This window comes from Rutilus rutilus (assembly GCF_951802725.1).
Source record: "Rutilus rutilus genome assembly, chromosome: 15".
Classification (NCBI taxonomy): Eukaryota; Metazoa; Chordata; class Actinopteri; order Cypriniformes; family Leuciscidae; genus Rutilus; species Rutilus rutilus.
In genome coordinates, this window is record NC_140220.1 from 35670319 (window position 1) to 35687411 (window position 17093).

Genomic DNA, 17093 nt, shown 5'->3' on the forward strand with positions numbered 1-17093 from the left:
TTGGGTGGACAATAACTTTATTCTAGAGCTGCTGTAAAGCCAAAACAATCTCTGTTACTTTAAATTCCTATTATCACTTTAAAGCTGCTTTGAAACAATCTATGTTGTTAAAAGCGCAATATAAATTAAGGTGACTTGACACAAAAGAGCATACCAGTTTCAATGGAAAACGTTCCACAATAACATGAGGTTGACAAATGGCCGTATCTCAGTGAAGTGAAGTTGCCTCACATTGACGCTGGAGTGGAGATCCTCATAGGGAACAAGGAGTTCAAGCTTTTGGAACCATGGAGAGTAATAAATAGTAAGCACTATGCAGTAAAGACTGCCCTTGGATGGATTTTGAATGGACCTCTTAGAGAACCTGTTGAAGACAGCATGCATGGCTATACACAAACAAGCATTACAGTCAACAGAATCTCCCTTGAGAGTGTGGAACAGATGCTGATACAACAGTATAATCATGATTTTCCTGAAAGAAATTGCAATGACAAAGCTGAATTGTCACAGATAGACCACCAGTTTTTGGAGTCTGTATCTAATGCAGTGCAATTTTCTGATGGTCACTATTACATTGATCTCCCAATCAAGAAAAAGGTTGTGCAAATGCCTAACAATCGAAGTGCAGCTGTCCAGCGAGCGCTAAATTTCAAAAGGAAAAAACACTCCTTTTATGAAGAGTACAAAAACTTCATGAATGACATGCTAAGCAAAGGTTACGCAGTCAAGGTGCCTACATCACACTTAAGTCGTCAAGACGGTCAAGTTTGGTATATACCTCACCATGGGGTGTACCATCCTCAGAAGAAGAAACTGAGGGTGGTGTTGGACTGTGCTGCAAATTTCCAAGGAATATCTTTGAATAGTGAGCTCCCACATGATCCAGACATGACAAATTCGCTCATTGGAGTGCTCACTCGCAAAATCAGACAAGACAAATTCAAAATCAGACAAGAGTCAGTTGCCATGATGGCAGATGTTGAAGCTATGTACTACCAGGTAAGAATTCCTGAAAAAGACAGTGACATGCTCCTCTTCTTATGGTGGCCAGATGGAGATGTAAATCAAAACTTGGATGAGTACAAGATGGTTGTCCATCTCTTTGGAGCAAAGTCATCTCCAAGTGTAGCTAATTTTGCCCTCAGGAAGACTTTTTTTTTTTGCAGCAAGTCATCTGTTGAAGCAGTCAACACAGTTCTCAAGAACTTTTATGTAGACAACTGCTTAAAGTCTGTTTCAAGCCATGTTCAAGCAATTGCCTTGTACAATGATCTCACAAAACTTTGTACGAGCGGAGGATTTCGTCTTATAAAATGGGCAAGCAACAGTTGTGCATTGTTAGCCTCTGTTCTAGAAGGTGAGAGATTTGAAGATGTAAGAGACTTGGATTTGAGCCGGGATGCACTTCCTGCAGACGGAGCATTAGGGGTGTTATGGTGTGTCAATTCAGATGTGTTCAAATTCAAAATCAGTTTGAAAGAAAGACCTGTAACAAGAAGAGGAATCCTAGAGTCACAAGCTCCATCTACGACCCCTTGGGCTTTCTCGCACCTGTCATATTACCATCAAAGATTCTAATGCAGCAGTTGTGCAAAGAAAAGCTTGCATGGGACGATGACATTCCAGAACAGTGTGCAGAAAAGTGATCGCCTGGTTAAGAAGGCTAAATCAATTTACTGACTTCAGTGTGCCAAGATGTATAAAACCTGTTGACTTTGGAGTTTCAACTTCCACGCAACTACATCACTTCTCAGATGCTAGCGAAGTGGAAAAGGAGATGTCTCATACCTCAGATTATTAAACACTGATGGACTCTCACATTGTGTCTTTATGATGGGGAAGTCACACGTGGCTCCGTTGAAGCATACCACCATTCCATGTATGGAGTTGACTGCTGCAGCTGTTGCTGTTAACACAGACAAAATGCTGAAAGATTAACTGGAACTAGAATTGCTTTAATCTGTATTTTGGACTGATAGTACCACTGTTTTGAGATATACTGACAACGAAGGTCTTCGTTTCAAAACGTTTGTTGCCAACAGGATTGCCATTATAAGAGAGTCGACCAGACCACAGAAGTGGAGGTACGTCAACACCTCAATGAACCTGGCAGATTGTGCATCCTGGGGACTTGTGAAAAGTTCATGAAAAACGTTAGTTGGATCCACTGTCCTTTTCTCAAAGAACCAGAGAACAAGTGGCCTGAGACAAATCTTGGCATATCAACAAAAGACAGTGAGGTTAAACACTTAGCCTCAGTGAATATTGTGTGCGCAGTGGATGGCGCAGATGCTGTGACCAATTTGATCAATTATTACTCCGATTGGTACAAATTAAAGAGAGCTGTGGCATGGATCCTTCGTTTCAAAGACAAGATTATACAGCGCAGCGATCAAAAAACAGCCAATGGCAAAAAAGTTCAGAGTTGTGAGACAAAATCCACAGCAGAAAACTGCAAAGCTCTAACAATGCAAGATTTAACAAGGGCTGAACATGAAATCATCAAATTCAGTCAAAGTCAAGGATTCAAAGAAGAAATTTCCTCATTGCAAAAAGGTAATCCATCTGTTAAAAAGAACAGTTGCCTTTCTAAAATGGATCCAATACTTCAGGATGGATTGCTGAGAGTTGGAGGTCGTCTTGGTAGATCTGCAATGCCTGATCTAAATGTAAAGCATCCTATCCTTATACCCAAATACTCACGTCACAACTTTAATCTTAAGAGACATTCATGAGAAAATTGGACTTTGTGGAAGGAACTATATGCTTTCAAAGTTGCGACACAAATTCTGTCTTCCTTCTGCAAACTCCATTGTCAGGAAGTTTCTCTCCAGATGTTTAACATGTAGAAAGATCAGAGCCAAGGCAGTAGAGCAGAAGATGTCAGACCTGCCACACGACAGAATAATGCCAGATCAACCACCCTTTACCAATGTCGGGGTAGACTACTTTGGACCATTTGAAGTCAGACAAGGTAGAAGTAATGTTAAAAGATATGGCGTATGGTTAACCTGCCTGACAACAAGAGCTGTGCATACTGAAGTTGCACATACGCTGGACACAGACTCGTGCTTAAATGCCATCTGACGCTTTGTGTGCAGAAGAGGTCAGGTGTCAATCATGAGAAGTGACAACGGTACTAATTTCATTGGTGCTGAGATTGAACTGCGTAAAGCCATTCAACAATGGAACCAATCAAAAATTTAAAGCACTCTCATGCAGAAAGGAATACAGTGGATATTCAACCCACCTTCTGGATCTCATTTCGGTGGAGTGTGGGAAAGACAGATAAGGTCCGTTAGAAAAATAGAGTGTGAGATCTGTGCTGAAAGAACAAACACTTAATGATGAGAGCTTGCATACATTCCTGTGTGAAGTGGAAGCAATAATAAATGACAGATAGCCTATAACCTGCCTATAACCTCCCATGACACCAGGATGCCCCCGCTCCCTCCCCGGTTGGACTCTTTTTGGCACGAGGTCACACCTTCCGGGAGGGGGGAATAATGGCATAGTTATGTTCTGTTTTGTCTTTGTTTTCATTGTGTTCAATGCCTGTTTTCATTTGACCCAGTTTTCCCCATGTTACATTGTCTACGTTTACACGCAACCAAATAATCTGTTAGTAGTAATCGGATTGCAGCTCAATCTGACTGAAAAGCCTTCATGTAAACGCCTTAATCGATCTGATTGAGCTCGATCCAAATTAAATTTCAATCGGATTGAAAGGGTTGGTTTATTCCTCTTCTAATCCGATCCAGAGAACATGTATTCCGATTCGATTACTAGCCAATCCGATATTCGTGCCGTGTGCATGTAAAAAAATACAGAGTTCTAACACAGTGTTGCTATTCTGTTTCCCTGAATGTTCCTGTTATGCTTTTTGGAGCTGTGCGCTCTCGCTCTCTTCTCTCCAACGGCGAAGTGACACACACACACCCGCCTCCTCTCTCTCACTCGTCTCATTCGCTCTGGTTAAATATTTCTTATATTGTACATCATTTTACTCATTAAAGGTATTGCGGAGGATTTTCTTTTTCCGGGTGGATCATCAAGACTATTGGTCCTCCTAGTTGTCAATCATTCTGGTGATATGTTTACGTAAGGCCGTCGTACATGCTCGTCCCTAGGTAGTTTTCGCTTTCTGCGCACTTTCGGGTGTATGTGTGTGGTGAGCTACAGTTTCAGCCATTCATTGAAGCTCGCCCGTTCTCACCGGGTTTTTTCAAAATGTCTGAGGGTCGCAAGAGAAAGAGTGTCTACGAATTGTATGACAAGAAGAGAAAGGCTTCTGAAGAAAGAAACAAGACCAGTGTTTTTGGGAGAATATTTCACACACTGGCTTGCCCTAAAAGCACAGGTTGTGCTTCCCACTGATGCCTCAGTCGCGAAGTTTCTACTCGCCAGAAAGTAGGCTTGTATGAGCCATGCCAACAGCAACTTGTAAACAGAGCGTGCACGAGGAGAACTAGGCTCGTGCATGCTCTCTCGTGCACTCGTTTAATAGGCGTTCCCTCTGGGGAGCAGGTAGAGTGTTGCGCATGAGCATTTTTTCAAAAAGTGGAGAGGGCGGTTCTTTTCTAAAATTCGGGAAAATTCTCCGCTATACCTTTAACTCAACTTTATTTCTGTGCTGTACATGAGAATAAAAAATAAATAAACACATGCTACCAAAAATACATACAATTTACAACACATTATTACAAGCTAAGGAAAATAAATAAGTTTTCAACACCCTCTGAAATGACCCTAGAGTAGGAGATGTTTTTAAGGACAATGGGAGCTCATTCCAGAGTCCAGGAGCTGCCAGAGAAAAAGCTCTATATATTACCTCTACATTTCAAGTGCAATCGAGGAACCGTCAGACACAGCCAGGGATGTAGTGGAGGCTAAACGCACGTAAACGCCGTTTACGCACCTCCCAAAATTCGGAAATAGCATTTACCCACCTCTAAAGTGCGTTTATCCACCTCTAAATTGCGTTTATCTACCTCTAAATTTCACGTAATTTGAGCGGACTTTGCTTTTTCAGTGCGTGATCGCCGATCGGTACATGATTCGAGCATTTGGGCCTTTAACGACAGAGCAGAACGCGCAGCGCAAACACAGAGTGGAACATTGAGCAGAGAGCGCAGCGCGCCGACACACACACACACGGAACAAGAACGGCGCACACACGGAGCGGAAAAGACACGCTCGTCAAATTACTAAACAAGTTGCGCGAGAATGAAACCTGATCGCCGAACATGGATGGAGGGGCGGGACGGCATATTTTCGGCCTTTTCAATAGCAGCCGCAACAGGAACTTTTTTTTTTTTTTTTTTTATTCATTACAGGCAGCTGGTTTAATGTAGGGAGCATGTCGAAACCCAACTGTACAAGAGATTCAGAGGGAATCAAGCCTGCACCAGGTTAAAGACTTTTCCCTCTACAGGGAAACACTGATCCACATTTTTCTGACATATTATAGACCAAACAACTAATCGATGAATCAAGAAAATATTCAACAGATTAATCGACTATGAAAATAATCCCTAATCAGTACAAGTGCATTGCATTGGAAGCCCTGGATATAGCCTAAGCCTCCCTTCTCTATCTCTCTTAAATATTTTTGTTCTCTCTGTTTTGTCATTTAGTAAACTTGATAGATTTCAACCATATTATTCCTTCTTGAGTCTCTTTAACAAGAACTTAGATTAATGTATGAATTGAATAGTGATTGTGTGACCTATGATGAGGGAACAACCAGTGATACCCTTGGTAGTACCATCAAATGATAGCCTATAGCGATGTCATCAGGATACACACATACACCGGTAGGGAGTGGCCCACCTTACCGGGTGACCACGTCGTGGTCCACCAGAATTTATAGTTTACCCACCTCTTTTTTTACCACTACACCTCTGGACACAGCTGATCATTAGAGTGAAGAGATCTCGTAGGTTGATGTAAACTAGCCTAATTAAACCAGAGATATACTCTGGTTCTAAGCCATGGAGAGATTTGAAAACATAGAATAACACTTTATACTGGATTCTGTATCGAATTGGTAACCAATGTAATGAAATCAGTACAGGAGTAATATGGTCTCTCTTTTTGGTGCCAGTTAAAGGTGCACTGTGTGATATTTAGGAGGATCTGTTGACAGAAATGCAATATCATATACATAACTATGTTTTCAGTGGTTACATAATGAACCGTTATGTTTTTATGACCTTAGAATGAGCCTACATTTTTTCTAAACTTATTTAGAGGCATGCATCCATTTTTTTGTCAAATTCTAACATTCAAATTAAATTCTATTAGAATAATAACCCAGTACCACTGTTACCAGTCAAAATAAATCATTAAATCAAAATTCATCTTTGCAGTGCAGTGCCGTGGAGAACGTTCTGCTGCCTGCAACATCATAGTAACGTTAGCTGTGCTCCTACGCCTAGTGAGAATATAGTTCCCAGTATTTATACGATTAAAAATGGTCTCTGTCTCATATAGCCTTGTTATTTGTACACGCTGTGACTATACAGATTTACACAACATGTAAATAGGAAAATGTTTGCATTATTTTGTCACTTATTGGGATTAGTATGCTACCATTATCCATTTACATCCAGTCTTTGTGCTAAGCTAGGCTAGCGGTGGGTGCGTCAAATAACACTTACAGAACGCACAGAAATTAAAAAGGTATGTATGGACTTATCTAACTCTGGGGGATACTGTAAATAAGCTAAAGTCCCAAAAAGTCGGAGTGTTCCTTTAAATCAAAATGAGGGAGGGAATTTGTTCAACGTGTCCACGATTTATTAAAACGAGGGAACAAATAAGTCGTCGTAACAACTAATTATTTAGGTCAGTGGACAGGGCGCATAAGAACAAACAGTGAGAGAGCCCTGGCCGCGCGTGCGCACTCTCACCGCCTTCAAACAACACGAGCGCTGTATTGCTCTCTCTCCCTCGCGCATATCAACACAATAGTAAAAGGTCTGAAGACCGATTGTGTATTATAGATTAGTAGTTTGTTCAGATAAAGTGTTTGATTAGCAAGTACATGTTTAGGAAATGCATAATACAAATTGTATGGGTTAATGTAACGGTAAACGGACTCTGCGGGTAAAACTGTTGTGATGAAAATGCGCATGCGCGGGGTAAAACTGCTGGGGTAAAGCTGTGGCTCTGCGGCTCTGCAGACAGATATTATTGTGCTGCCATCAGTGGCGCGGATACTATGTTTGTTTCTGGCTCGCGCACAGCCTTCACTCTCGCACAGCCTTTACTCTCGGACGCGCGCTTTCTTTGCCCGCTTCATATTAGAAAACTGGTCTAGCGGTCTCTGGTGGTGCAAAAATGTATTACAACTAAATTCAATGCACGCCATTGACGCCACTTAACCGAGCAAAATGTTTCACTCGGTTACGCAATTTTTAACGGTTAATCGGTTAACCATGGACACCCCTAATGTATATTATGTACTGTAGCTGATGTGGAGTTAACTAACTTCAAGTCATTGTAGAGCGAAATCTGAGCGGCTCGTTTTTTCACATGCTTGCAGAGAAAATCTTATCAAAACAAAGTTAGTGGGTTGTCCTTTTTCACGTTTTCTGGATTGGTAAATGCACCGGGGACCCAAACCTAGAATTTTTACACGGAAAAAGTAGATTAAACCTGGATCATTTCAGATATGTAAACTATTAAAGTACCGATTTCTGTTCAGATTCTCAGTTCATCCTTCTTAATTTACCTAAAGTGATTTGCTCTGATGATCAGTTCTGAGAACACGCACTGATAGAAGCACGTCCATCGGCTGCAACCTGCAGATAGGCCTATTATGGCCATCCAAGAAATGTGCAACAAAATGTAGAATAGGCTAAACCGACCGGTACATTTATTATACATTTTTTATACATTTTTTATTGCGCTATGTTTTTGTGCTGAATTTCATATCGCTATCATAGGCTATTGCGTGAATAAAATATAGAAATCCTTTTCATTTTCTTAAAAATCGAACCAATTTGAACTGGAACGCCGTCCACCCTCAAAATCACTCCCCGCGTTAACCCCCATTCCCAGCCCTTCAAAGACACCCATCTATTCTAATTTAATTTAATTTTAATTTTATCTAATAGTTATTTAACGGTTAATGATCGATTAATGAGCTTTGGTTGTCAGGCAGGAAAATACTCAGGCCATCCTTAAAAATATTCTTGTTTGCCGTAACCCGACCGACCCTGTCAATTTAGTACCGACCCAATTATTTATTTTTTTTCCCTTTCAGTCCGACCGACTTGCCGGTTGTAAACTTGCGTTAAGACCGACCGATTTTTTTTTTAACTCTTCAAACAACTAATACAAATGCAATAAAATAATATTAGCTATTAAGTATTGTGAATATAAATTGCCTAGACCTACATACAAACATAAGCTACGTTCTTTCTTTTAAATAAAAACCCGTGGCGCGTCATCTATGATTATGTTTACCATTGGTTAACCGTTAACGCATGTCACACTACTGGCTGCAAGCTAAGTTTGCTTCGTTTCATTCACTGTCAATGGTTCGCGCTTGGTAATGATGGCTGCGGCTTTACTCTAAAGATTATTTCATTTTTATATGTTGTTGAATATGGTTTATTAAAAAATAAACATGCGAGAGCGTGTTATAGGCTATATGTCATGTTTTAGTCAGATATGACGACGCAACTACAGGGATCTTCGCCGTGACGTCACGACGCGCTCTGGTTGGCAGAAGAAAAGTAATGGCCGCTTGCTTCGCAGCGCAAACACAGAAGAAAAATGGTTGTATCGTGCTGTGTGATAGGCAAGATTGGATACTGTACTGTGTGTGTATCATCTGTGTACATACCCTTATATAGTAAGGGCAAATTATTGTATTTTAATACATTTTTACGTGTCAACCAATGTTATATACAGGGCCTAAAGTTAACTTTTTTGACCACCAGCCACTGTGACTTTTTACCAGACAGTTTTTTTTTGGCCTCATAAAAGGTGAAAAAAGGAATTGCACAAACATTTCTTCTTTAACTTGTAAGAATACACATTTAAATTCTGTCAATTTATTAACGAGATCCATACAAGTAATAACTCTTAGAATACAGATATAGACCTAGTGCAGCTCGTATGTAAACAAATCACACGCGGCTGTGTTCATGGCTGGGCAGCTGTTAGTTACAGCGTTCAGGAACCGTTAAGCAGAACTAAATTAATATTACTGGTAAAGTTACCGGGTAGGCTACCGGACATTTTCTCACCGATTCCCAACTCCCAACATCTGTGCAACTGTCATTGTACTGTAGCCTATGTCAGCGTTGCATTATCTCATCTCATCTCACCAACAGTTTAATACTTAAAGGTATAGCGGAGGATTTTCTTTTTCCGGGTGGGTAGTGTGAACTATTGGTCCACCTAAGTGTCAATCATTCTGGTGATATGTTTACGTAAGGCCGTCGTACGTGCTCGTCCCTTAGTTTTCGCTTTCTGCGCATGCGCACTTTCAGGTGTTTATGTGTGGTGGTGAGCTAGAGCTACGGTTTAGGCCATTCATTGAAGCTCGCCGTTTCACCGGGTCCTTTGAAAATGTCTGAGGGTCGCAAGAGAAAAAGTTTGTACGAACTGTATGAGAAGAAGAGAAAGGCCTCAGAAGAGAGAAACAAGATCAGAGTGTTTTTGGGAGATTGTTTCACACGATGGCGTGCGCCGAAAACACGGGCTTCCCACTGATGCCTCAGTTTCGAAGTTTCTACTCGACAGGTAAAGTTTGGCATGCTATTTGGAGAAAAAGTGCAAATCTTTTGGAAAGTAATCTTGTATGAGTGATGCCGACAGCAACTTGTAAACAGAGCGTGCACGAGGAGAACCTCACACACGTTTAATAGGCGTTCCCTCTCGGGAGCAGGTAGAGTGTTGCGCATGTGCATTATTTCAAAAAGTGGAGAGGGCGGTTCTTATCTAAAATTCGGAAAGATCCTCCGCTATACCTTTAACTCACACATTCAAACGCAGTCAGAGAAGGGCCTCATCTTTCTCTCCGATTACATACGTTCCGAAACACTCAAACTGCGCTGCTTTCACAGATGCTTTCTTTACTAATGTGCCGCCACATTTTTTAGCTGTAAATCCAACGAATTTGCTGACTTCGTTAGTCAAAGAACAACAAAAAATTCTCACTCAGGTGATATGGATCAGGCAGAGAACATGAACCCTGGTGGTTATAAAAGCTTAATTATATCTCTTTTTAGCTTCTTCGGACAAATAATTAATATTATGCTGACAAAACACAGGTAGACTGCTGCGACTTGTTGGTTCTTTCTGCCAACCAGTTCGCGGCCACGCCCATATCGTGACGTCACATTTGACTCCGGCGAACATCCCTACAACACGCATTGCCGCAGATGAGAAGCTGAGCATCAACGTGCAAATTATCGCAAATCAAAGTGAAAGTAAGTCGCTGACGCTTAACACACAATCATCTTTATTAAATGTAAAGAAACGAAATGATCTTACCAGGGCTGTTTCCGCTTTCTCTTATTGCGGGCTTTGATTCAGAAATTTTAGAATAAGAAATAAAATACTGTAGTCATAACTGTTGCTTTCGGTGACGTGCACTCCATTAAATCTACATATAGCGGTAATTGAAGATCGGATTTATATCCGCAAAAAAACAACACACATTTAGCCCATGTAACCAGGTGTAAATGGAATCGTTTTGATAAATCAGATTGCAATCCGATCTGAGAAAACGCATGAAGTGGCCTGGTGTAAACAGCCCTTAGACATAGGTGAAAAATGTCATCCCACCCCCCCACCGACCCTGATTTTTTTTAAAAAAAATGAAAAAATATATACTTTTTTATATATATATAAAAATATAGACCGACCTACCGACCCTTTTTTTCTTTTTTTTTGCTGTTACTGCAAACCAAAATATTTTTAAGGATGGCCTCAATGAACAAAAAACTCTCAGTACAGTTCTCCACCAGATTTACTACGCTGCACGCAAGCTCACACTAACTTAAAAACTTGCGTACACGAGCTTAGCCGTGACCTGAGATTTAATCATAGCCACCCATGTCCATATTGATAAAAGGCCAAGTTTTGCGTGGAAACGACCATACCAGACGTGGCCTTACCTATGTTTCACCCGTTTCAATTGAAACAGGCCCCGCCCTCCAAGGGGGGCCCCAACAGACCAGCAAAATCCCATTCATTTTCTCCGTAGGATATTGATTTTCAGCCATAATGTCTAAACCATCCAAGGTATATTGACCACAAGCTACGAGGTTGTGAAACGAAAGTTTCTGCAGACTGCCCTTATGAAATCAACCTTGTTATTTGCGATCTTCTGGAGAAATACTAAACTACCCACAATTCTAAGCTAAACTTAGAAAAAAAAGTCTCTGATTGGTTACAATGGCAATGTTTACCGCCCCGTGAACGGCTTAAGCGGTGCTGAAATAACCCGTCTATGGAAATAACGCGGAGCCCATCGTTATTTATGATAAGTTCGGTTCAGTGTCAGTCAGACACTTTTTCTTCTTTGCTTTTGTTAAATAATTCAAGTTGAAGGGGTTGTTTGAGCTGGTTTTTTTAAGTCAGCCCAGACAGCTGAAAATATACTGCGCAAATCAATTAAGCAGTGAAGTTGCCCTGCGTGAAAGGCGGCTTATTCCAATGTAAAATGCTGTATAATTGTATATAGTTTTAATCAAATAAGTTTGGATTATTTCTATGTTGAGCTGCCCGTTCATGAAGCTGAAAGTGCACATAATAAAATAATATACCATTGATGCAAACCAACAGGAATCCTTGCTTTTTCTGCTCTAGCCTATTATGTTTGTTTTATGTGTGTAGGGCCCCATATTAGTTATTGAAATGGGCCCCCAGATGCTTAAGGCCGCCGCTGGACCGCAAGCCCAGTTTTCTGTCGTATGTTCGTTTCATAAATGAGGCCCATTGTGACATAAGCAAAATCAATTTTTCTGAATTTTTTTTTGCAATAGACTTCAGCAGATGATTTTGCTAAACTAACACAATACAACAAGACGAAAGCATGAGCTAACATGATATTAAAAAGTTATCTATGGTAACTGTATAAAAAAAAAAATTAATATTGAGTTCATACATTAAAAAAAACACAAACCAACATATTCTTTCTTACCTGTTAAAGGTTATCCCATTTCTTCTGGGATTTAAATCTCTGCGGTTTCATAATGTTGTGGCATCATTGAAAGTGACGACATGCGATGACAGTTCAAGATGGCGGACGCACCGTGTCTCTGGAGCGGTCGAATAGCATCTGCGTACATATATGATTAGCACGGCCGCATCTGAGGCAGTAACTGCATCGCAGTACTCTTTCATTTACTGGTTATAAAGCTTACTGTAGCTACGTGCTCAGTTTTTTTGTCATTTGTCCAAAATTCTCATGTTATATGAAGTGCTACACAGCTAGACAGTGACAAATGCTAGACTAAGACACCCTTTTCCGCTCCTCAAATACTAAAAAATATTATATAGTGTTTCTTGAGTAAGAAAAATACTGTACTTATTCGAACCAATAGTTCATTATTTACCTTTGAATTGCAAACAAGCCACTCTAAACAGCGTGCGGCACTTCATCTTCACTCAGGATATTGGCGGGGTGGAGTTATGAGGTTTGACTGACAGTTTGATGATCCAATGGATTTACAAGGTTTAGTCACGAGCTCTTTTTAATACTTTTCATTGGTGAAATATTTGCAAAACCCACAGACGGATGGTGACCACATTGATTGGTAGAATTTTTTTTGTGTACAAAATCAGCCATGGCAAAACAGACAGGCTTACTTTTAAAGTATGGGACAGGATACAAAAAAAAACTTTCCCATGTTCCAATCATAGGCGTAATTTGCGGGTGGGATATGTCCCCACCACTTTTTGCTAAGGTCGATATTGTCCCCACCACTTTTGAAACATAATGTACCAATACAAATAAATAAAACATCTCCAGTTAACTAGCAGAGCATTCATTTAGTTTGTTTGTTAAATAAGAGGCGATCTAGCACTGAAATCAAGTGATCAAAGCTCGTTGCCGCTGCGATCAGTGGCGCGGATACTGTGTTCTCTTGTGACATAAGAGTTAAAGTTTCTTATAAACTTCATCTTAACTCCTTCGTCACCATTGCGTGGCTTTCATTTGTCAGGTAGTTTGAGGCAAAACTTGTGCTAATATTAGTTTAACGACCTATTTGTAATATTTGCACTAGTCTATCTCACTTGTGTATTATAAGAAATATCACTCACCCTATAAAGCCCACAACAATAAGAAAAGCATTAGATAAGGCAATGGGGTTTCACTTTTATGTGTTTTTGTAGTGCTGTCATGAAAGCTATGTCTACAAAGGTTTTAACCAAATTTGAGTTTGGTTTTGTTGTTTATAAAAAAAATATATTTTTAAATCCCTTGCAAGGGATCTCTGCAGCTTTGTTATAAAGCTTTCGGCTAGTTACCAGTCTCCACGTTTTGAGAGCAATTTACACCAAATCCTTCATTCAGAACCCTTAATGCATCAGACTAGATGTGTATCAAGGGCTTGATTTCTCTCACTGTGTGTTTCACTGTTAGTGCACATTTACTGTTAAAACAGTTGTTAGAAAATGAGGTTTGTGTTGATTTCTAAATGAAAACCTCACCTCTCAAAATTCTATAAATACATTTAAAAAAATATTCAAAAAAAAAATATATATATATATAAAAATAACTATATATAGTTATTTTTTAATAAACAACACTACACCTGAGAGAAAGTTTACCATTTAGAATACAGCCTCTTTTTTTAATGCATTTATTCAGGAAACACAACACTCCATTTGTAGTCAGATTGTCAGATCTGCGAGAGGGAGATCATTCACTGTCAGACTCGTCTTGTGTCTGGTGTCTCGTAGGGCAGCATACTGTGCCATGTTAGGCAATCCTGATGCTACACAACAGCTCAGAGCACAGCGGGAAATGGCCATTTCATCTGCATCAAACCTGTATAGAAAACAGATGCAGTGAATGCAATGAAATATAGCCTGCATTAGACTTACACTTATATCTAATGCAGTGTGAAATGATCTGTGAGATTTAGTGTTTGTGGAAGTTACCATTGATCTGTCTTCTCATCGTACCGCTCCACATTAGAGGTGTTGCTTAATCCATTATAGCCTCCGACAGCAAACAACTGACCATTAACTACCTGGATTTTGAGGAAAGGAAAAAGGAAAATGAATAATGTACAGCTAAACTCTTTAACTTGACATCAATAAATCTTATAGATGCAACACTTCAATTAAACATAGTAGAATTTTCTGACTCTTTGAATTAGGTAGATGTTTTTATAGTCAAACACATTGATCTTTGAAGCCTTCAACAATTTTAGGGTGCAACTTTCCACTTATTGTCAATATGGGACCAACAAAAAATTTTTTTCCTGCATATTCATTATCATCAAATCATTATTGTAATGTTATTCCATAGTTTCACCAGATACAGATATTAACTGTCCACATCTCACCTCAATGCCAAAGCTGCTGCGTGGGATGCACATTGATGCAACATCACTCCAGATGTTAGTGAGCGGATTGTAGACCTCCGCACTCCGCAAATGACTGGCACCATCAAGACCACCAACCTTTAAATAAATACACTCTTTATTTATGTATTCTGAGCATTTATATATGCACATCCATGCATGCAGTTACAGAAGTGCAACCTTTTTAACTGTGATTGTTCCATATTTCTGTATTTGTGTCATGGTTATCATAGCTTATTAACACTATAAAACTGATATGTGTGTTTAATACTCACAGCATACACTCGATCTGCATAAGCGATCACACCTAAACTAATACGGCGGCTACTCATGGGAGCGATGAGAGTCCACTGGTTTGTTTCAGGGTTGAAGCTCTCAGCAGAAAAGAGATACTCGGTCCCAGTAAAACCACCACAGATATAAATCTGACAAACACAAACATAACATGCATGATGTTTGTGCACAATCATCACAGACTGATCAGAAAAGCAGTGTTTAAAACAGTAAATATTATGATATTCCTTTTCATATTTAAACTATTCCCATGCATGCCATATCCCCATTTCACCTTTCCTTTATGCTTTACGGGCATTAAGAGTCTCCAGTAGAAGAGTGTGGAATCATGGGTAAGTGCTCTTACCCTGCCCTGCAGTGAGGTGGCGCTGGCACAACTCCTCTTTTCATTCATGGGTGCCATCATTGTCCACTGATTGGTGTTTGGATCGTAGCGCTCTGCTGTTTTAAGCCATTGGTGTCCATCAAAACCACCAATGGCATAAATGAGCCCGTCCAGAACAGCAACACTAATAAAGCCTCGACGTTCATACGTGGGGGCCACCTACAACACACCAAATACATCAGCGTGCGAACACACACCAATACACCATCTCATTGGTTCTGTCCTATCAGTTGCAAATAAATACAATGGTATTACTATTATTATTTTTCTTAATGGTATTTTTTTGACACAGTCATGATAGTAACTCTGGTGTATTATATTATACAGGGTGGGCCATTTATATGGATACACCGTAATAACATGGGAATGGTTGGTGATATTAAAGTCCTGTTTGTGGCACATTAGTATATGTGATGGTCACCACCCATCTTGAGGAGTTTGCCCCCTCACATATACTAATGTGCCACAAACAGGACTTTAATATCACCAACCATTCCCATGTTATTACGGTGTATCCATATAAATGGCCCACCCTGTATTATATTATTAAGCTACAACAATTGCTGGAACACAAACAAAAATGTATCATGGTTTGTATCTATTCTTTGAAGTAATGTGGAGTACAGCACATCTTTCAGCACTATGGTCCATGTCAAAGTACAATCCGGTACCATCACTGTACCACAATACTGTTTAGTGAAGGAAGCTAAATTAAAGTTACATGTTGAGCTTCAACATTACTCACCTCATGCCAAGTCTGAGTGATAAGATTGAATTTCCTCACACTGTTGAAACACTCCACGGGGTCATCACAACCACCAATACAGTAGACAAACTCATCCAGGACTGCTGTACCAAGATAGGCTCTGGGACGCTCATCCTTTTGAGTCACACTGACCCAGCAGTCTGCCTTCGCATCGTATGCCTCAATCTTATTGGTGTAACTAGTGCTGCCCCTCCATCCTCCGATGGCCAATAGGATCGATGAGGGCAGACGTGGACGTGTCAGTTGATGCATGAGTTCTGAGTTGGTGGGTTCATCCATGTTGAGGTCAAACAAAGTCTTCATTGCATTGATGATAACAGGCATGCAGGCTTCATTCTCCATCACTAACGCATTGCACTTTACATTATTGATGAAGTAGTCTGATGACATCAACCCCAATCGAACCTGAAGCACAAGGGAGAGTTTAGACTTTTAGAGACTGTTGCAAGACTGTTACTAAGTAGTCGTTTTATGAAAAATGTATCAAAATTAAGTGAGTTACTGCTTAAAACAAGAAGAAGAAAAAATCTGTCAGAAGGGGGAGAAAAATAAACTTGTTTGCCCTTTGAATTAAGTTTACTTTTCTTACCGCATGCCAGGATTATTGTAGTTAAACTAAAACCCTAATATAAAATTAAAAACCTTTTCTCGTTTTCATTTAGTCTGATATATACTAAAATAACAAAAAATTTAACTGAAATTAAATTATAGACAAAAAAAAAAATATATATATATATATATAAATGGCAAAACCACAAAACAAAATTTCTAACATTTAACTAACATTAAAATAATAACAGAAACGTATCTTGATTTAACAGTTTTAAGATATTTGTAATGAAAAACAAGACAAAAATCTCTGTTTTACCTTTGGCAGAAGCTCAGCAATGTGTTGCCTCCTGTTTTCTGGTGCATGATTAATCCAGTGGAGGACTGCTTCGAAAACCACCTCCTCCTGTCTGACATTCAGCTCATCCTCATCAATGATCTCCTCCAGCTGTTCCAGGGAGAGCTCCAGGAACTCCTCAGGTACGTGCAGAACCTCCTCAAAGTGCTGCAGGATGTAGTGCTGTGCTTTACAGAG